General features: G+C 40.7%; 1 protein-coding gene across 1 annotated transcript in view; it reads left to right on the plus strand.

The window, feature by feature from the left end:
* The window catches only part of BRINP3 (BMP/retinoic acid inducible neural specific 3), a 199,066-nt gene that overhangs the window by 19,097 nt on the left and 163,182 nt on the right, over positions 1-16,787 (plus strand). The window lies entirely within an intron of this gene.

Genomic DNA, 16,787 nt, shown 5'->3' on the forward strand with positions numbered 1-16,787 from the left:
CTTGAGGATTTGGGCTTTGCTGTGGAATTGCTTCAATGAAATGTTTGTAACCTGTAAGTCTCTATTTTGAGACAGCACTGGTGAAATATCTCCTCAATCATGTGCAATGGGTGTAACTCAATAGCATCCAATATTATCAAGCATCCAATATTATATGGGCAGGAAAAGGGGAGCTCAGTCTAATATGAGTGACCTAATGGCAAATAGACTGAAGGACAAATGAGAGACCAGGAGAGATTAAAGACTGGGAAAATAAATCTATAAGCAGAGAGACTTTTTACTTCAAATTGTGATGAATTCCTCCCAACAGCCAAAAGCAAGTGGGGCAGCAGGGCAATACAGGACAGATTTTCAGCTCCCTTAATAACTGTCCATACTACAAACACAGACCATGTTGGTATGGGAAGACACACACTGATTTCACTGAAAAGCACAGAAGAGGTTGTGTAAATGTCATACCTATTTTGGGATATTATTCCCTAGTCCTTTAGAAGAAGGTAAGAGTGCTATATGTCTATATGTATATTATATTTAATTCAGTGTCCAGTAGCCTGTGACAAAAGTGCTGGCCTCAGCATGTAAAGATTTTATTTTTAAGGAGTTGGCTTTATTTTCCTTTCCCAAATACATGCAGTAGAGGGCACTCTGTCGCAGGTCAATTTTGCAGTGGGCTCCTTTGCGATCTACAGAGAAATTAAACCCATTTTGAAAATAAAGTGTGATTTGGAAATATGCTTGATGAAGTGGCTTGTCTTAACAGAACAGCATTGCCCAATATTTACTGCATTTTAAAAGCCAGCTGTCAGGACCAATAATGTAAAGCCAATAATGCAGAGACTGAGGCAGCATATTTTATTCCCATTATTCTGTATTAGTCAAAACTGAACCAAAATTATCTTGCTAAAACATGAAAGATGGAATTGTATTTCATTTGAGCTCTTACAATCAGGTCCTTGAGAATTTTCCTCCTCTCAGCCATCATTACAGCAACATTGTTAAGTTTCACAGATCTGTAATCACACTGCTAATATTTATTTGGGTTTGTGCATAGGTTTCAATTGACTTTAATTTACACAATCCCACAGAAAATGTTTCTCAGCTTTAGTTCCATTCTCTGCCTATTCCAGGAAGCCAAAAGAGCCACAAGCTGTACTTTTTTGATTCAACCTCCAAAAACAAATCTTATTGTAAAGTTTCCCTGTAAAATATGGTCCCATTAGTGAGCAGTGCAGAACACCGTGACCTTGTTAGAAGCCATACACTGTAAATTTACTCTCTGTTGCTTCTTTAGGACTTGGAGCCTTATTGTCTGTTCATTCCCTCACCTGTCTTTTACCTAATGGAAAGGATCCCTCAGGGACAGGTCCTTATTTGAAGGGAGAGGTAAGGAGGAGGAAAGCCCCTGCCTGCAGGGACTCAGCTGAATTAACCAGGGAGAAAGGTGCTAACAGAGCCCCTCCAGTCCCTGAGCCCTTAGTTCAGCCCTTGAACCACACACCTGAGACCTGAAATTTAAAGGTTAAGGATGAAGGAAAGTCTTCTTCCTTGATTTTAAATCCATGCCAGCTCAAAATCTATGTGGTGAAGAATGAGTGAGATGTGTAGGGTGAGGGACTCCAGGGGATTGTGTCCCATCTGAACCCTTCCTGGCAGGATGTTGGTAGCACAGTGGGGTCAGACAGAAAATGACTGAGGACCCCTTTTCTTTTTTAATGGCACAAATGTGGCAAGAGGCTGCAGGTTACCTAAAGGAATGCTTGTCTTCTAAAAGGGGCTGGCTCCAGAAGAACCAACAGGGCTCTGAGCAGTAGCAGCTCACCTCCTGGGTCTCCAGGCTGACCCAAGAGATGACCAATTGTATCTCTCTGCCAAAACCCATCAAGTCCTGCTGCCCATGGGAACCAACTTAGGAAGAACAACCTCACACTGGGACTGTTTGTCTACAACTAGCAGAAATGAAACAGCCTTAATAAAAATAACATAAAGCCAGCAGTGAGTTGCCCATATTCCATGTCATAGTTCAAGGTGTGTAGCAGGAGATTTCAGCATGAGACTGCTGTCTGATTTTTGCTTTCCAACAGTGGAACAATTATTCAGTGACTAGAATGGTATTTTCATTTCCCCTCCATTTGCAGTCTCAGGAGAGGCGGTAATGATGTGGAAAAAAATTAAATCTTGATGGAATCTGTAATATCACAAGATTTTATTTCATTCCCTCATTAAAAACATTCTCTATTTTAATCAAAATCATATTAAAAAGCAGAGAATACATGTTATTCTGCTCTTGGTTATATTAAGTAATGCATTTTGCTGTAAATACCAAAGTTACAGGTGCAAAGGCCTTTGTCTTGTACCATTGTTTGACACTGGTTTAAATGGGGTCGAGGTCATGCACTGCAAGCCCATGAAAGATACAGAATGATTAAAATCAGATAATAGGACAGAGAAATTGGAAAAGCACCCAGTAGAGAGAACAACAAAGAATATTAAAATGGAATTTACTCGAAGGATACATTGTCATTATTTTTCAGCTATTGAGTAAAACAATGTTGTGCTAATTCTTTTATTTCTGTCACTTGTGTGGCAGGAGACAGACTGATTTTAAAGTTTAATTTCACATATGGCAATTGTTTTTAATGATACTCAGTAGGCTTACTTTTTTCAGTTCTTATTTTACATAACCTGTTTCCATTTAAAATTAATGCAGTCAGACTTTTAGGCTAAAATAAGAAAATTGATCACTCAATTTTCTGTTTTCGTGAAATCACTGATTGGTTGTGTTGGAAGGGACCTTAAAGATCCTTCAGATCCCATGGACAAGGACACCTTTCACAATCCCAGGGTGCTCCAAGCCTTGTTCAACCTGGCCTTGGACACTTCCAGGGATCCAGGGGCAGCCACAGCTTCTCTGAGCACCCTGTGCCAGGGCCTCACCACCCTCACAGGGAAAAATATCCAATCTAAATTTACCCTTTTTCAGCTTAAAGCTCCCTGTTTGCATGCTAATAAGGCAAAAAGCAACTGCTTTGTATCCACACCCTGTGGTCACTCTAAACAAGTGTTCATCTGACCATGAATCTGTTATAAATTATTGGGATGAAGCCTAGGATTTGCACCAAGGAACACACTGATTAACTGAGCCCAATTTCTAATAGGAGGTCTTTATCAGATTTTTTTTAAGCATAAAAGTTACATTTTTTCTGATCTCCATGAATGGCTTTTGTAGCATCAAACAATCATGTGATAAAACCAACTAGTGCATCAATTGTGGGAATGTACCAGCAGAAAAATAATCTGCCACCCATGTTTTATTCTATAAATTAAGGTTCAGTTATGTTCATGGGCAAACAAGCTGGCTCTCTCCAAGGCCAGGAGTATTCAGTGTTACAGAACAGAGTGGAAAGAGACAAATAAATATGAAATAAGTTTTAATCTGATATTGCAGAACACTAAATAATATACAACTGGTTATCAACATTGTAATAAGTTGGAAATTGTGGGCTGGTTGTTTTGATTATGTGATTATTATGGCAGTGCTCTATTCCCTGTAATGCTTCAAAGGAAATACCCTCCTGCAGGAAATTTAATAATTGGCACAGTTTTTGGTGGTATTCTTTATCACTGATCTATGAAGAAAACCACCAAGAAGGCACCTGGATGGCTGCTGAAAACCCCTAAAGCCATGGGAATGCTCTGTCAACATTTCATGGAAGGTGGCTCCAGCAGTTAGCATCAAGAAGTATTTTGGCAAGGAAAACCAAGTTTATAATTCGTTATTTAATACACAAAAGGAGTGCTGTGCCTCTTATGTAAATCAGCTACCCAGACAAAGGAATTTAAATCCAAACAGAAATGAGACAGAGAGGTTACCAGGATGGAAAGAGTGATTGTGAAATTATGCAAAGAACTTACATTGTATCAGAAGAGGTAATTTCTACAGAGATAGGGAAGTATTCAACCTATCAAATAAGGTCTTGAGGAAATCTCCTCAGGGATAGTGTGGAGTTTTGTTGAAGCAAAATGATTTAAAACCTGAAACAGATGTGAAAAATCAGGGGAAGAAAGAGCCTCACTCTTTCTTTTAAGGTGGAAATACTTAACAATATTTAGAGGGGGAAAAACAGAGATGAAAGAGGATAGAATTCCTGCCAACAGAATACATATTATAAAGTAAGATGAGCTATCTAAACCAAAAGCCATTACTGTCTCAAAACTGAATTGGTATAAACTGGCTATGAATAAATTTAGGTTGGTTCTTGAGAAAAGGTTCCTAATCATTAAAGTAATTCTGGGACATACAAAGTTACAGAACCCTAGGAGGAAAGGGTTTTATGATGTGATGCAGATACAAGTGGATGAAGTTTTAGTGACCATTGACATCCTTTGGGGCAACTACACCTAACAAGTGCCCAGTATTGCTCTGCAAAATGTTAAAGAAAGGAATCTCTTGAAGCAGTGAGTTGCCCTTGGCAGCCTGGCATTCATGTAGCTTGAGAAGATTCCCTTAGAGGTTGTTTTAAAAGTGATTGTGTTCATCAACAGCTACAAAAATAGAAGCATTTGAAGATAATGCTATCAACTTAAAGATAAGAACACAATGGGTTCCTCTCCTGTGTTCTGAATCCTCTGAACCCATAGGGCAAAGTGAGCAAGACTCAAGACTGTAACAGGGCGCTCACTAATATGTTTCAACTCCTGTGTGTGAACCTAAATAGGGCCAACATTAGTCAATCTGGAATAACATTTCCTTGTGCTCTTCCTGAGAGTGATTTGAACTGATTAATCTGGAATTTCAAAGTGTGGAGAAGAACTAACAAAGGTCTTCCAAAAGTGGGTTTCAATACAGGTGTTTTAATGGGAATAACAGGAAAACCAGAAATCTCTGCCTTTTCCAGCAATTGGCTCGATCAGTAAATAGCTTCTGGTCTGTGTTGTAATTGGTTCCTTTAGGGATTATTCCATTCAACTTGGTGGATAAAATGTACAGAAATCAGGTGAATCATCATCAGAATATTTGCAAAAGTCTAGATTTGAGAATGCACTAAATCCTCTTTAGAATTTCAGGGGCTCACAGGCTGGTAAGAGGGAAGAGCTTGAAGAGAGTTTTAGGGATTTTGAGTTGATACATTTCCACTAGAAATATAATATTTGTAGCCCAGTACATTGTTAAGAATGTCTGGATATGAAAAACATCAAAGAGTTTGATTTTGGATTGTGATACAACAGCCTCTCTTATTCTAGATAGCTGGACATAGAAAAACATGGCACCAGTTAAATAACTGGTGTGGTGAAACTGCTTGAATAAGCGCATGCCTGAGCAAAATTAAAACTTTAGATGACCATATTTCCAGGTCTAGAAATACCTGGATAACATCCTCCAAAATCATTGAATTTCCACCCCTTTGTTCCAAATGCAAACCCCTTTCATAGGAAAGAATTTTTTGTTTAATTTTAGAGCCTAAAACATACCAGGCCATGATGTTTTACAATTAGCAATTCCTGTTATCAAGATTATATAATATCAATATGGTATTAGTTTCTTTCTCTTTATCCAGGGAATTCTCTGGAGGGTACGTGCTTGTGAAAAGGTGGAAATAAGAGAAAATTTAAACTGAGAAGCCATGCATACATAACAGAAAAGTTTAGAACATGTTTTCAGATGAATTATAACCAGAACCTAGTTTAGTTTAGCCAGAATATTAACGGATTGACAAGTCCCTAGACTGGAGGTTCACAAAGGTGAAGGAGGGTTTGGCTGTCTCCAATATCACTGGGGCAAACAGGGGACTCCAAAGATGGATATCAGAGACAAGAAAGATGGAGAAGATAAAGACTGGACGCTTGTTTAGGTCTGCGCTCACAATCCCAGTTGTGTAAGGGGTCTGCCATGCATGGATAAATGACATTTCCATGGGCAACAATGAAAAAGCCTGAGATCTGGTGGGTACTTGTGTCCCAGGAAAAGGGCAGACAGAAATAAGGGCTCAGACATGGACAGGAATCTAGGAGCATAGAATATAAGAAAATAAAGGTAGTATAGAAAGTAATCTTACCCCTAATGAGTTGCAGCTGGGCTAATTATTAAAGATTAGGAGGAGACCTGACTTTAAAGACCACAGCTGTAACCAATAAGAAGAAGGGTGCTATGAAAGAGTGGGTTGGGTGGTTGAGGGGGAGCTGCAGTTTGTTGGCTACTGAGAAAAGAGCTGGAGCTTTGAGGAGCTGCCTAGGAGAACCATCAAGGAGGTATGAAACTCTTGCAATAGGGAGACAATAATATGGAACTTTTGCAATATAATCACAACAAGCCAGGCAGTTCTGATTCCCAAAATGACCCCATTTTCCAGCTCTCTGACATCTCTAAACTAGCATGGCAGAGAAGTCATGTGCTGCTGGTGAAGGAAAGCACTTTTTAGTCAGGAACAAAGAAGAAATCAAGCTCATTTTTGAGACTGCTCCACAATATCAGCCCACGTTTGGAGGTCTTGGATAAAAGGCCCTGTCCCTGGAAGTGTCCAAGGCCAGGTTTGACAGGGTTTGGAGCAGCCTGGGATTGTGGAAGGTGTCCCTGCCCATGGCAGGGGGCTGAATAAGATGGACTTTAAGTGCCCCTCCAAACCAAACCATTTTTGTGAGTCTCTGAAAGCATGACAGCCCATGGAGGCACAGTGTTTTTTTAAGTGATTCTGGCTTCCTACAGGGTCTGCAGAACATTCAGTTATTTATCAAGAGAGTTATTGAGAGTCATTCAATTATTGAAGACTTTATTGATCAGAGAGCCCAATTCTACAGATCCCAAAGGCCTGGGACCAGACTCAGACCTACCCCATATCCCCTCACTCCACACAATGTCACCCTCCTGGGTTTCAGAGGAAGGGTGGAGTTCCTCTTGATGAGCTGGGGCAGCACTGGGCAGGGTGCTGGGGAGCAGTGCTGGCTGTGCCAGGAGGATTAGGAGTGTTCTCAGGAGTCAGCTTGACAAGAACATGAGCATGTTTCAGCTTGGCAACAAAGGAGATTATTGATGCCAAGATTGCCTTCTGTATATCTTTTTTTCATAATACACTGCAGGAGTCTGTGTTTTGACAATCTCTCTTTGTATTTCTCCCTATTTGTTCTGTGTATTTAATCAAAGATCCTAAAGAAACTCAAATGGCAAGAGAAGAGCAAATCTTATTTTTTGTAAACATTATTATAATCTATTTCCAGAATATACTCTCTTTCAAAATCTAATATTTAAAGATAATTATTAGATCAAACCTCCTACTGATATGTTTCCCAAGAACAAAGAACATTTATTTAGAGAATATGGTGTGTCATCATTTCAGTTAGTGAGTTCATGAATCATTTAAGTTGCCCTAAAAAAATTAGTATAATAGAGGCTGTAACTTAATGGTTTCATGCAATCACTGAAGTAGTGTAAAAGCTGTTTAACACTAATAACAGATACATTCTTCAGTCAGCAGGGTAGTCTGACAGGATTTTGCACATGAAATCAGGTCATTTTCATTAATTCTTTGAAGACATTTTGTTAGTTTGGTCTTTGTTCTTTCATTGCCCTTCCTTTTCATCTTTGTTTCAGTATCCCTGCTGGTACTATCAGTGATGTTCAAGATGTAGAGGATATCAAACGCTGATGACTTTCATAAAGGAGAAAACAATTACTAAGATTTCTTTTAGTTACTGAAGAAAAAAAGGATTTAATTTTTTTTATTACTTGAAGCAAATCCTCTGTGCTTTTGTTTGAACCGCCATGTTGCTGTTTTCTCTTACTGCTAGGGCAGTAGCTGTCTCCAAACAGAATGGCTTTCAGGTTTTTCTTTTTGACTATATGTTAAGTCTATATGGGTGGCACTTTGTACCTTATGCAGAGAAAAATGACTGAGTGGTACGGAAACCTTCTCGGTATAAAAAGCCAGTGATATTGATTGGGGTGTGTGATTCTTTGTATAGAAGGGCATTTGTGCCTTTTCCATGCAGGAAAAAGAACAACTGACACTGAATGTGCTCACTCAAGAATTTTTGTCATTTTCTTCTACTATCATTAAGTTAAGGCTGTGGTCAATATCTCTGAATCCAAATCTTACTTGTCTTCTAGCTCGGATTGATTGATTCTACAGGTTTTCACAGTATTATGCTGGTTGTGAATTTTTTTTTTTTTTTGTAGCTACAGTTTCATTCCAGCAGAGACCCTTGTGAAGAAAAGCAATACTTCAAAATAATGTCTTGTTGCTCGATTCTGCCTAGAATCCCAATATGATTGTTATGGATAACAGTGTTCTTAAGGTCATTAATGGCTCTGTATCTCAATTCATCTTCTGATACTCTCAATTTCTACTTTATTTATGCAGCTTGAGAAGAGAAGATATTGTTACTGACCAGACAATTTGATATATACAGAGCTATGAAAAATGCACACACAGATCCCATCAGCAATTTAGAAGTTGTGTATGCAGGTCTCACATGCATCCATTCTATCCAAGAGATAGAAACTGGCTTTGAGGAGTGAATGCTAATTTCTTGAGGGAAAAGCACATATAGAGGTTTTGACTTTTATAAGTGACATAATTTAAAATCAAAACAGAACAGACACTACCAAATATTCAGAAAAAAAGCAGAATCTGAGTACTGAGGAAATGTAATTGATTAATCTAAAGTAAATATTTGTGTTTCAGCTAATTCTGAACTATTTCCTTACTGTTCTTGACTATAGTTAATATAGAATGGATTGGATGCTTTACTACGAACTGAAATACAATATCTTTGCTTCCTGATATATGTATGCTCTAATAATAGAAATTAAACAAAGATATTGGTTTGTTATCAAGTCACATCTAATTGCATTTTATTTAGCTGCATCTTTAGCCATTTACAGAAAATACTGGGTACTGATAATGATGATGATGGCTAAACCTTGCACAGCATAAGCAGTCTGATAACCTGCATTAACAAACAGAACATGGCATTTTGTATGCATTTCATGTATTTCCCATGCAAAATAAATTTTAAAAATAATTAATAAGTTCAAGTGATTAAAGCAGAATACATTGGATTCAAGCAAACAAGCAAGAGACTGATTATTTTCAGACATGCTTCAGTTTCAAGACTCTCAGGAATCTCAGGCCTCCCTTGAAGTGGAGAAGCAGGGTAGCTCACAGCCCTGCAGGGTAATTAGTCAAAAGCCTACTAGCCAAGGGTGTGTTGAAGATGAAGGCTGGAAACCAGTGCCTGCACCTAACAGGAATAAAGCTCTTCTTCCTCCTCCTCACCTCCTCAGAATCTGACAAGCAGGGGTGCACCAGGCATGAGGCTCTGGAACTAGAAGGCCAGACAACTGATGAGGTGGGCAGAAGTCCTTCTATCATTGTGAGACCACCTAAAAGTTAAAAACCTAAAACCTTCTGTGGGACTACCACCACCTGTGCCCTAAAAACACCTGGATGAACTTTTGGAGCTTTTTGGAACTGGTGCTGTGAGAGCCAGCTTGGAAAGATGCCCTCCTGGATCTCCTGTGTGTCTGCAGCTGGGATTTTGTGAGCAGAGTGAAGCTTGGGGCCATCCTGGCCGCAGCAAACATGGAGTTTTTGAGTTTAAAATCTCTGGTGGCAGGAGGAAAAATGCCAGCAAAACCTCAGCTCTGGCCATGAGGAGAGCAACCTCAGGCTGATCAGGGGACTAGTGAGCAAGGTCCCCTGGAAAAATGTTTTAAAGGTGCTGGGGCCCATCAGCACTGGTCAGTTTTGCTGGTCACCAATTCCCACATGCTGGAAATCAAACAGAAGAGGTGGAAGACCTGCTTGGCTGAACAAGGAACTTGTCTTGGAAATAAGGCTAAAAAGGAATGTGTGGAAGCAGTCAGATGATGTGGGTAGAATACAGAGATGCTTCTTTCCATTGTGGGGAGAAAATCTGTGCAGCTAAAGCTCAGCTGAAATTGAGGTTGCTGGAACTGTGGAGGAAAATTAAAAGCGTTTTTTCAAATAGATTAATGGCAAATGGCAGAGTAAAAATACCTTGGGCACATGCCAGGATGAGGATGGTCACCTCACAAAGTGGGACAGAGACAAGGTGGAGGTGTTAAATGCTTTCTCTCCCTCTGTCTTCAGCATGGGTGATGGACCCAGAGAGTTTCACTGCTGTGAGCTGGAGGACTCTGCCTATGAGAATGATCATCTCCAGTCTATTTGGAACTTGTGAGGCATCTCCTGCTCCAGTTGGATCCCTACAAATCTATGGGGCCTGGTGGGCTTCATCCAACAATACTCAAAAAGCTGCTGAAGTCATCGCAAAATTTTGCAAGACCATTTTTGAGCAGTCTTGGAAATCCAGAGAGGTCCCAGCTACCTGAAATCTGGCAAGTGTTCTGCTTTCTGCTGATATTTAAGAAGGACAAGAAGGAGGACTCTGGAAACTATAGTCCTGTCAGCCGCTCTCCAGGGCCTAGTACAATTATGGAGAAGGTTATTCTGGGAGGTATTGAAAAACGCCTGGTGGACAACACAGTCATTGGTCACAGCCAGCACAGCTTCATGAGGGGAAAGTCCTGCTTATCAAACCTGATTTCCTTTCATGATAAGGTGACCCACCTGACTGATCAAGGGAGGCCTGTTGACGTAACATTTTTGGATTTCAGTAAACTTTCCAGACTTTATTCAAGGATCCTTCTGGACAAAATGTCCATCCCACAGCTGGATAAACATATCATGAGATGGGTGAGCATCTGGCTCACAGGTCAGGCACAAAAGGTGATAGTGACTGGGATGACATCAGACTGGCAACCTGTCACCAGTGGGGTTTCACAGGACTCCATCCTCAGCCCTGAGCTCTCCAATGTTTCCATTAACCACCTGGACATAGGACTGGAAGGGATACTCAGCAGATGATACAAAACTTGGGAGGAGCTGTTTGATTGCCCCAGAAAGGTGTTGCAGAAAGTCCTCAACAAATTAGAGAGATGGGCAATCACCAAACATGGACTTTAACAAGGAAGATGCTGCCCCTTGTGACTGTGTTCACAGGGGTATTAGGATGAGGCAAGATACAAGGATCTGACTCCATGTTTCAGAAGGCCGATTTATTATTTTAGTATATATATTATATTAAAACTATACTAAAAGAATAGAAGAAAGGATTTCATCAGAGGCTAGCTAAGAATAGAAAAAGAAAGAATGATAACCAAGGCTTGTGGCTCAGTCTCTCTGCCCAAGCCAGCTGGGCTGTGATTGGCCATTAATTAGAAACAATCAACATGGACTAATCACAGATCCACCTGTTGCATTCCACAGCAGCAGATAATCAATGTTTGCATTTTGTTCCTGAGGCCTCTCAGCTTCTCAAGAGGAAAAATCCTAAGGAAAAGATTTTTCATAAAAGATGTCTGTGACAGCCCCTGGAACAGGGTAACCTTGGCTCTGTGTATGGAGTGGGGAACAGGAGGCTGGAGAGCAACTGTGGGAAATACTCTGGGGGTCCTGGTCCATGGCAGATGGATCTGAGTCAGCAGAGCCCTGGTAGCTAGGAGGGACATCCCTGTCTTGGGGACACCATGCCCAGCACAGGGGATTGTCCCCCTCTGCTCTTGGGTGGCCTCACCTCGAGGGGTGGGGGCTGTTTTGGCTGCCACAACATAAAAAAATTATACTGAACTATTAGAGAGCATCCAAAGGAGGGCTTTCCTTGAGGGGAAGCTGGTCTGTTCACTTGGAGGAGACTGAGGGAGACCTCATGCAGCTACAACTTCGTTGTGAGGGGAAGAGGAGAGATGGATGCTGATCCTTGTCTCTTATAGCCAGGGACAAGACTCATGGGAGTGGCCTGAAGCTGTATCAGAGGAGGTTTAGGTAGAATATTAGGAAATAGTTCTTCTCTCTAGAGTGTGGTGAGCACTCAACAGTCTCCTCAGGGAATAGGCAGAGCCCCAGGGCTGCCAGAGCTCCAGGAAAACTTTCTCAGGGACAGGGTGGGATTGTTGGGGTGCCCTGTGCAGGGCCCAGAGCTGGACTCAAATATCCTTGTGGATTCCTTCCAAACTGGCAGATTCTGTGTTTCTGGTAGCAAATCAACAGGCTTGATAAATTAGAATAAGTGGAAAACATATAGACTATGGTTCTTGTCAATTTACTGATGGTCTAGAGCCCAAATATTGGTGCTTAGTGTGAGAATGAATCAGTGTGAATAAGAATTCATGTGTTTTTATATATTCATGAGTATATATTTCTGTACACAAGCGACAACGGATAGAACAAGAGGACACAGTCTCAAGTTGCGTCAAGCTAGATGTAAGTTAGAAGTAAGAAGGAAATACTTCACAGAAAGAGTGGTCAGAAACTGGAATCATTTACCCAGTGAGGTGGTAGAGGCATCATCCCTTGAAGAATTTAAAAAAAGACTGGATGTGGCACTTGCTGCCATGATCTAGCTGAACAGTTAGAACATCGGCTGGACTAGATGATCTTATAGGTCTCTTCCAGTCTTGAAAATTCTGTGATTCTGTGATTCTGTGATATGCATGTGTATGAATGTAGAGATACATGCATAAATATAAAGATAGATATAGATGAGTAAATAAGTTAATGATTCACATTTTTGCAGGGAGAAGAATACTGTTGTTTAGAAAGAAAAGCTTATATCCTCTGCAGTCTGGTGTCTGAATAGGAGCCTTTGGCCAAGGCCATTAATGAAGTTCGCTATGGACATTTGCTCATGAATCAGACATCCAGAAAAGATTTGTAACCCTGACTATGCCAAAAGGTCTTTCCTGATTAGATCCTTGTATTAAAATGCCTATGGCAGAAACATTCTGTCACATCTTGCTGCCTTTTCTCATGCTTTTGGTGAACTCTAGATTATGCCTAAAACTTGTCCGTTAAATTTTGGCTGTGGCTGTAGTAGAAGACTTCTGAGAATCTGTAACTGAAACACATTACCATGAAACTTCTTTTTCCTTTTCATTACCATGAAACTTATTTTTCATACAGGAGCTACCATGACTTTGCTCCATTTTTTTTCTCAGTCTTTGCATATGATTCTGGATATAGATAATGAAATTAGCCTTGACAAGGTACAGAAAAAAATAGGTATGTGTGTGACTACAGAAGCTCTTCATTTAAATCTCAGCTTTCTAGAGATTCCTTCTGTGATAATGTAATGGGAAATTCATATGCTATAGATTTTCCACCTGTACCTTCATTTCTAGGTCTGCCATGTGCTCATGTGTTGATGGTGTTCAGAGCTGTCAATATATGTTTGATAAACATTAGAGGTGGTGCACAATTCCAAACTTTCAAAGAATCTGAAAGGAGTTCTTGAGCTCTTCGCCTAGGACTGCTTTGTTCCTTAGATACCTTTGCCTTTACACATTTTAAGAAAATATATGTTTTTCTTTTTGTTGTTATGCTTTGTTTCAGGCCTTGTGTAGTGTCTGGAAGATATTTTTATTGTATTTGCCTTTGAAATATGATGTTCCTTTAAGTAGAACTATTTCTCACATGGATGACTTCAAAGGCACGTTTGTTTATTTAAGATTCTGCCTGATGAAGTAATGGTTATATCTATTTTTACTGCTGACTCCTTGGCCTGGGTGAGCACAAATGTGTGCTTGTTTACACATTCTGAAGTAGCAGCTCTGTGTGACTTGGGTATGTGTTTCCTTGGCACCCAAACCATGAAGAAGTCTTAGAAATCAATGTAATACATCAGACTCCCTGGCACTTGTTTTTTCAGAGAGACAAAAACAATCTAAACCACTAAATAAACAACCAAACTGTTCAATTTTTTAAGTGATGGTCATTTTCCCACTCTATGAGATTAGTAAAATGTCAATCACTTAAAAAGGAATTTTAACCATAGTAATTCATTGGAATTTAGAAGTAATTAAAAAGAAGTTTTAAACTTAAAAAGTTGCAAAGTAGGACATTAAATTGAAAGGAAAGTTCAGTCTTAGCTAAATGATCTGGAAGGTGCCCTACAACTTATAACTCAGAATCAAAACTGTCCCTGTGTTTTCTGCTTGCTGAATTAAATTGTCCTGCCACAAGGTTTGATAATCCCTTTTAGTCAATGCTGAAAAGGAAGAAAGGAGTGAAATTAATGACTTCACATTACAAATGCCCCAGGCAAAGACACTTGTGTTATTTGCCCTTTGGCTGTTACCAGGTCTTGAAAATCAGGAATCATTCTATCTCTGTAATAACATTATGCAAAACTGACATGACCTGTGAATTAGTCTTGTGGGATATTAAACTCTCTGTCTCAGATGAAGTAATCCACTTCTAGTTAAAGCAGGGGGGCTGAACTGACAAATTACAGAAATTTCTGGGTCTAGACTAGCATGAAATGTTATGTTGATCTTCATTGTAAGTTGACAGGCATACAGAGGGAAATATATAAAAGTATAAATGTGTCCACTGTGGACTTGATGCTGAGACTAATCCAGCAAAAGGATTAGGATTTGGGATTTATTTAACTCCTTTCTAATATAAAGAGTGATGATGTTTTTCTCACTGATAGCAAATGATGGAGTTTGGAATAGTACTATGGAGATTTAATTCCCATGCTGTGAAATGAGAAACAGTCATGCTCCTCACAGGCAGAAGGCAGAAGCTTTCACAACCAGGGTGTTCAAGGACTGTACATTTACTTTTTATGAGCTCAGCTATTACTGAGTGCAGTAGAAAATTTTGGGTCTTGGGTTTCTGTGGTTGAAATGGCTCCCGAGGTATTAGAGAGTCTCTTTTCTTAGCTCCACAACTGAAGAAGTCAAGATTCATTGGTTCTGCTTTTCAAGGTTGTTTATTTTCTCTTATCTGTTACATTCTTTCCCTGACCTGCTGAGATCTGTCAAGCAGGTCGGGTTGTGGCACAGTGACTGCCCTTGGGGTGGTGTTAGCTTTTTATACTAAGAACTGCGTGTACTTTATTTACAATAATTTCCCAATACCTATCACCTATGTTAGACAGTCTGTCTCTATTTTAAACCAATGCATAAGTGTCGCCATCACAGCAGAGGATGGAGGACAGGACACACCCAGATTCCTCCGTCTTGCCTTTTGAACCCCCATTCTAAATCCCCAAAATTCTACTTTCTCACCCTGTGACAAATTAACTATCATTCTACTGAAACTCTTGGGGCTTATAAATCTTCACACAAAGTTGGTAATTGTTTCCATGGGCTAAAATCAAAGGCACAGGTGTCTTTGACTCTGTGCCAAGGTCTCTGAGCTGCTTGCCAGGGTCTCGAGTCCTCCAGGTCAGCCAGAGCAATGTCCTGGGTTCCGACAGTGTTGGAGAGTAGGAAGGCCCTGCAGAGGGACCCAAACAGGCTGGATTGATGGGCCAACACCCGTGGTGTGAGGCTCAACAAGGCCAAGTGCCAGATGCCTGCGCTTTGTGCACAATAACCCCCTGCAGCTCCAGGCTGAAAGTCCCTGTTGGGAAAGGCTGTGGGGGTGCTGGGGACAGAACTTAAAAATGAGCCCAGATGGAGCAGAGGCCAATGGGCCCTGGGCTGTGCCAGCCCTGGTGTGGGCACGGGCCCAGGGCAGTGTCTGTGCCCTGTGCTGGCCCTGCTGAGGGACCTCGAGTGCTGTGTCCAGTTCTGGCCCTTGTGGCCAGAGAGGCCTTGAGGGGCTGGAGCGTGTCCAGGGAAGGGAACAGAGCTGGGGAAGGGTCTGGAGCACCAGGAGGGGCTGAGGGAGCTGGGAAGGGGCTCGGCCTGGAGAAAAGGAGGCTGAGGGGGGACCTTGTGGCTCTGCACAGCTCCTGACAGGAGGGGACAGCCAGGGGGGCCAGGCTGTGCTGCCAGGAACAGGGACAGGAGGAGAGGGAATGGCCTCAGGCTGGGCCAGGGCAGGCTCAGGTTGGATATTTGGGAAAATTTCTCTCCTGAAATGGCATTCGGGCCCTGGCACAGGCTGCTCAGGGAAATAGTGGAGTGCTCATCCCTGGAGGTGTTCACAAGGTGTGTTGATGTGGCACTTGAGGACATGGTTTAGAGGTGAACATGGTGCTGAGTTGATGATTGGACTTGATAGCCTGAGAAGTCTTTTCCACCATCAGCAATTTTATGATTATTTGATTTCTCTTGGGTAATTCCAAGTTGGTTGAACACCATTTTCGTACCAAATAAAATTTTAAAGCATTTTTTTCACTGAAGTAATTTAGATAATTGTTTACTAAAGAAATACAACTTTGAGAATATGTGTGAGTATGTGTGTGCAGATTTTGGAACTAGTCTTCAGCCAGAGAGGATGTTAGACACAAACGCTGTGCTCCCTCTGAAGCAGTTTGTAGTAATTTCTGTTTTCAGCCATTTTTTTTAAAATACTGATAAGCTTAAATGAACAAAATAAATTTCTGGAAGAAAAGAATTGTCCATTATAAACACCTCCTTTATGTTGTTTTTTCGTAATGCTCATATCATGCTGGGTAAGTTTTATCAGGGTGGTGGTATTTGTGAAAGAATTATGTTTATTCTGTATCTCTTTGCACTCTGATGCCAGGTGTATTTGATGGTACAAGATGACTTTTTAAATTTCAGATCTGCCAAACACAAAGTAACATATTGCTTGCTATCTGTAAAGCAAATGGAGTTCGCCTTTGCCATTTTACTGCAGTGCTTGTTCCTACTTTTTAAATTATGTTTTATTTTCATTTTCCCCTGCGTTATGGCCATCCCGCAGTTGCAGCTTGCAATGGGAAAAGTGATTGAATATTACAGGATGGAAACTGTTCAGTTCTGCTTCTGCTGAACTGGAGAAGTTAGTGAGATGTGTCAGATGAATAGCATA

The sequence above is a fragment of the Ammospiza nelsoni genome, chromosome 9, assembly GCF_027579445.1.
Source record: "Ammospiza nelsoni isolate bAmmNel1 chromosome 9, bAmmNel1.pri, whole genome shotgun sequence".
Classification (NCBI taxonomy): domain Eukaryota; kingdom Metazoa; phylum Chordata; class Aves; order Passeriformes; family Passerellidae; genus Ammospiza; species Ammospiza nelsoni.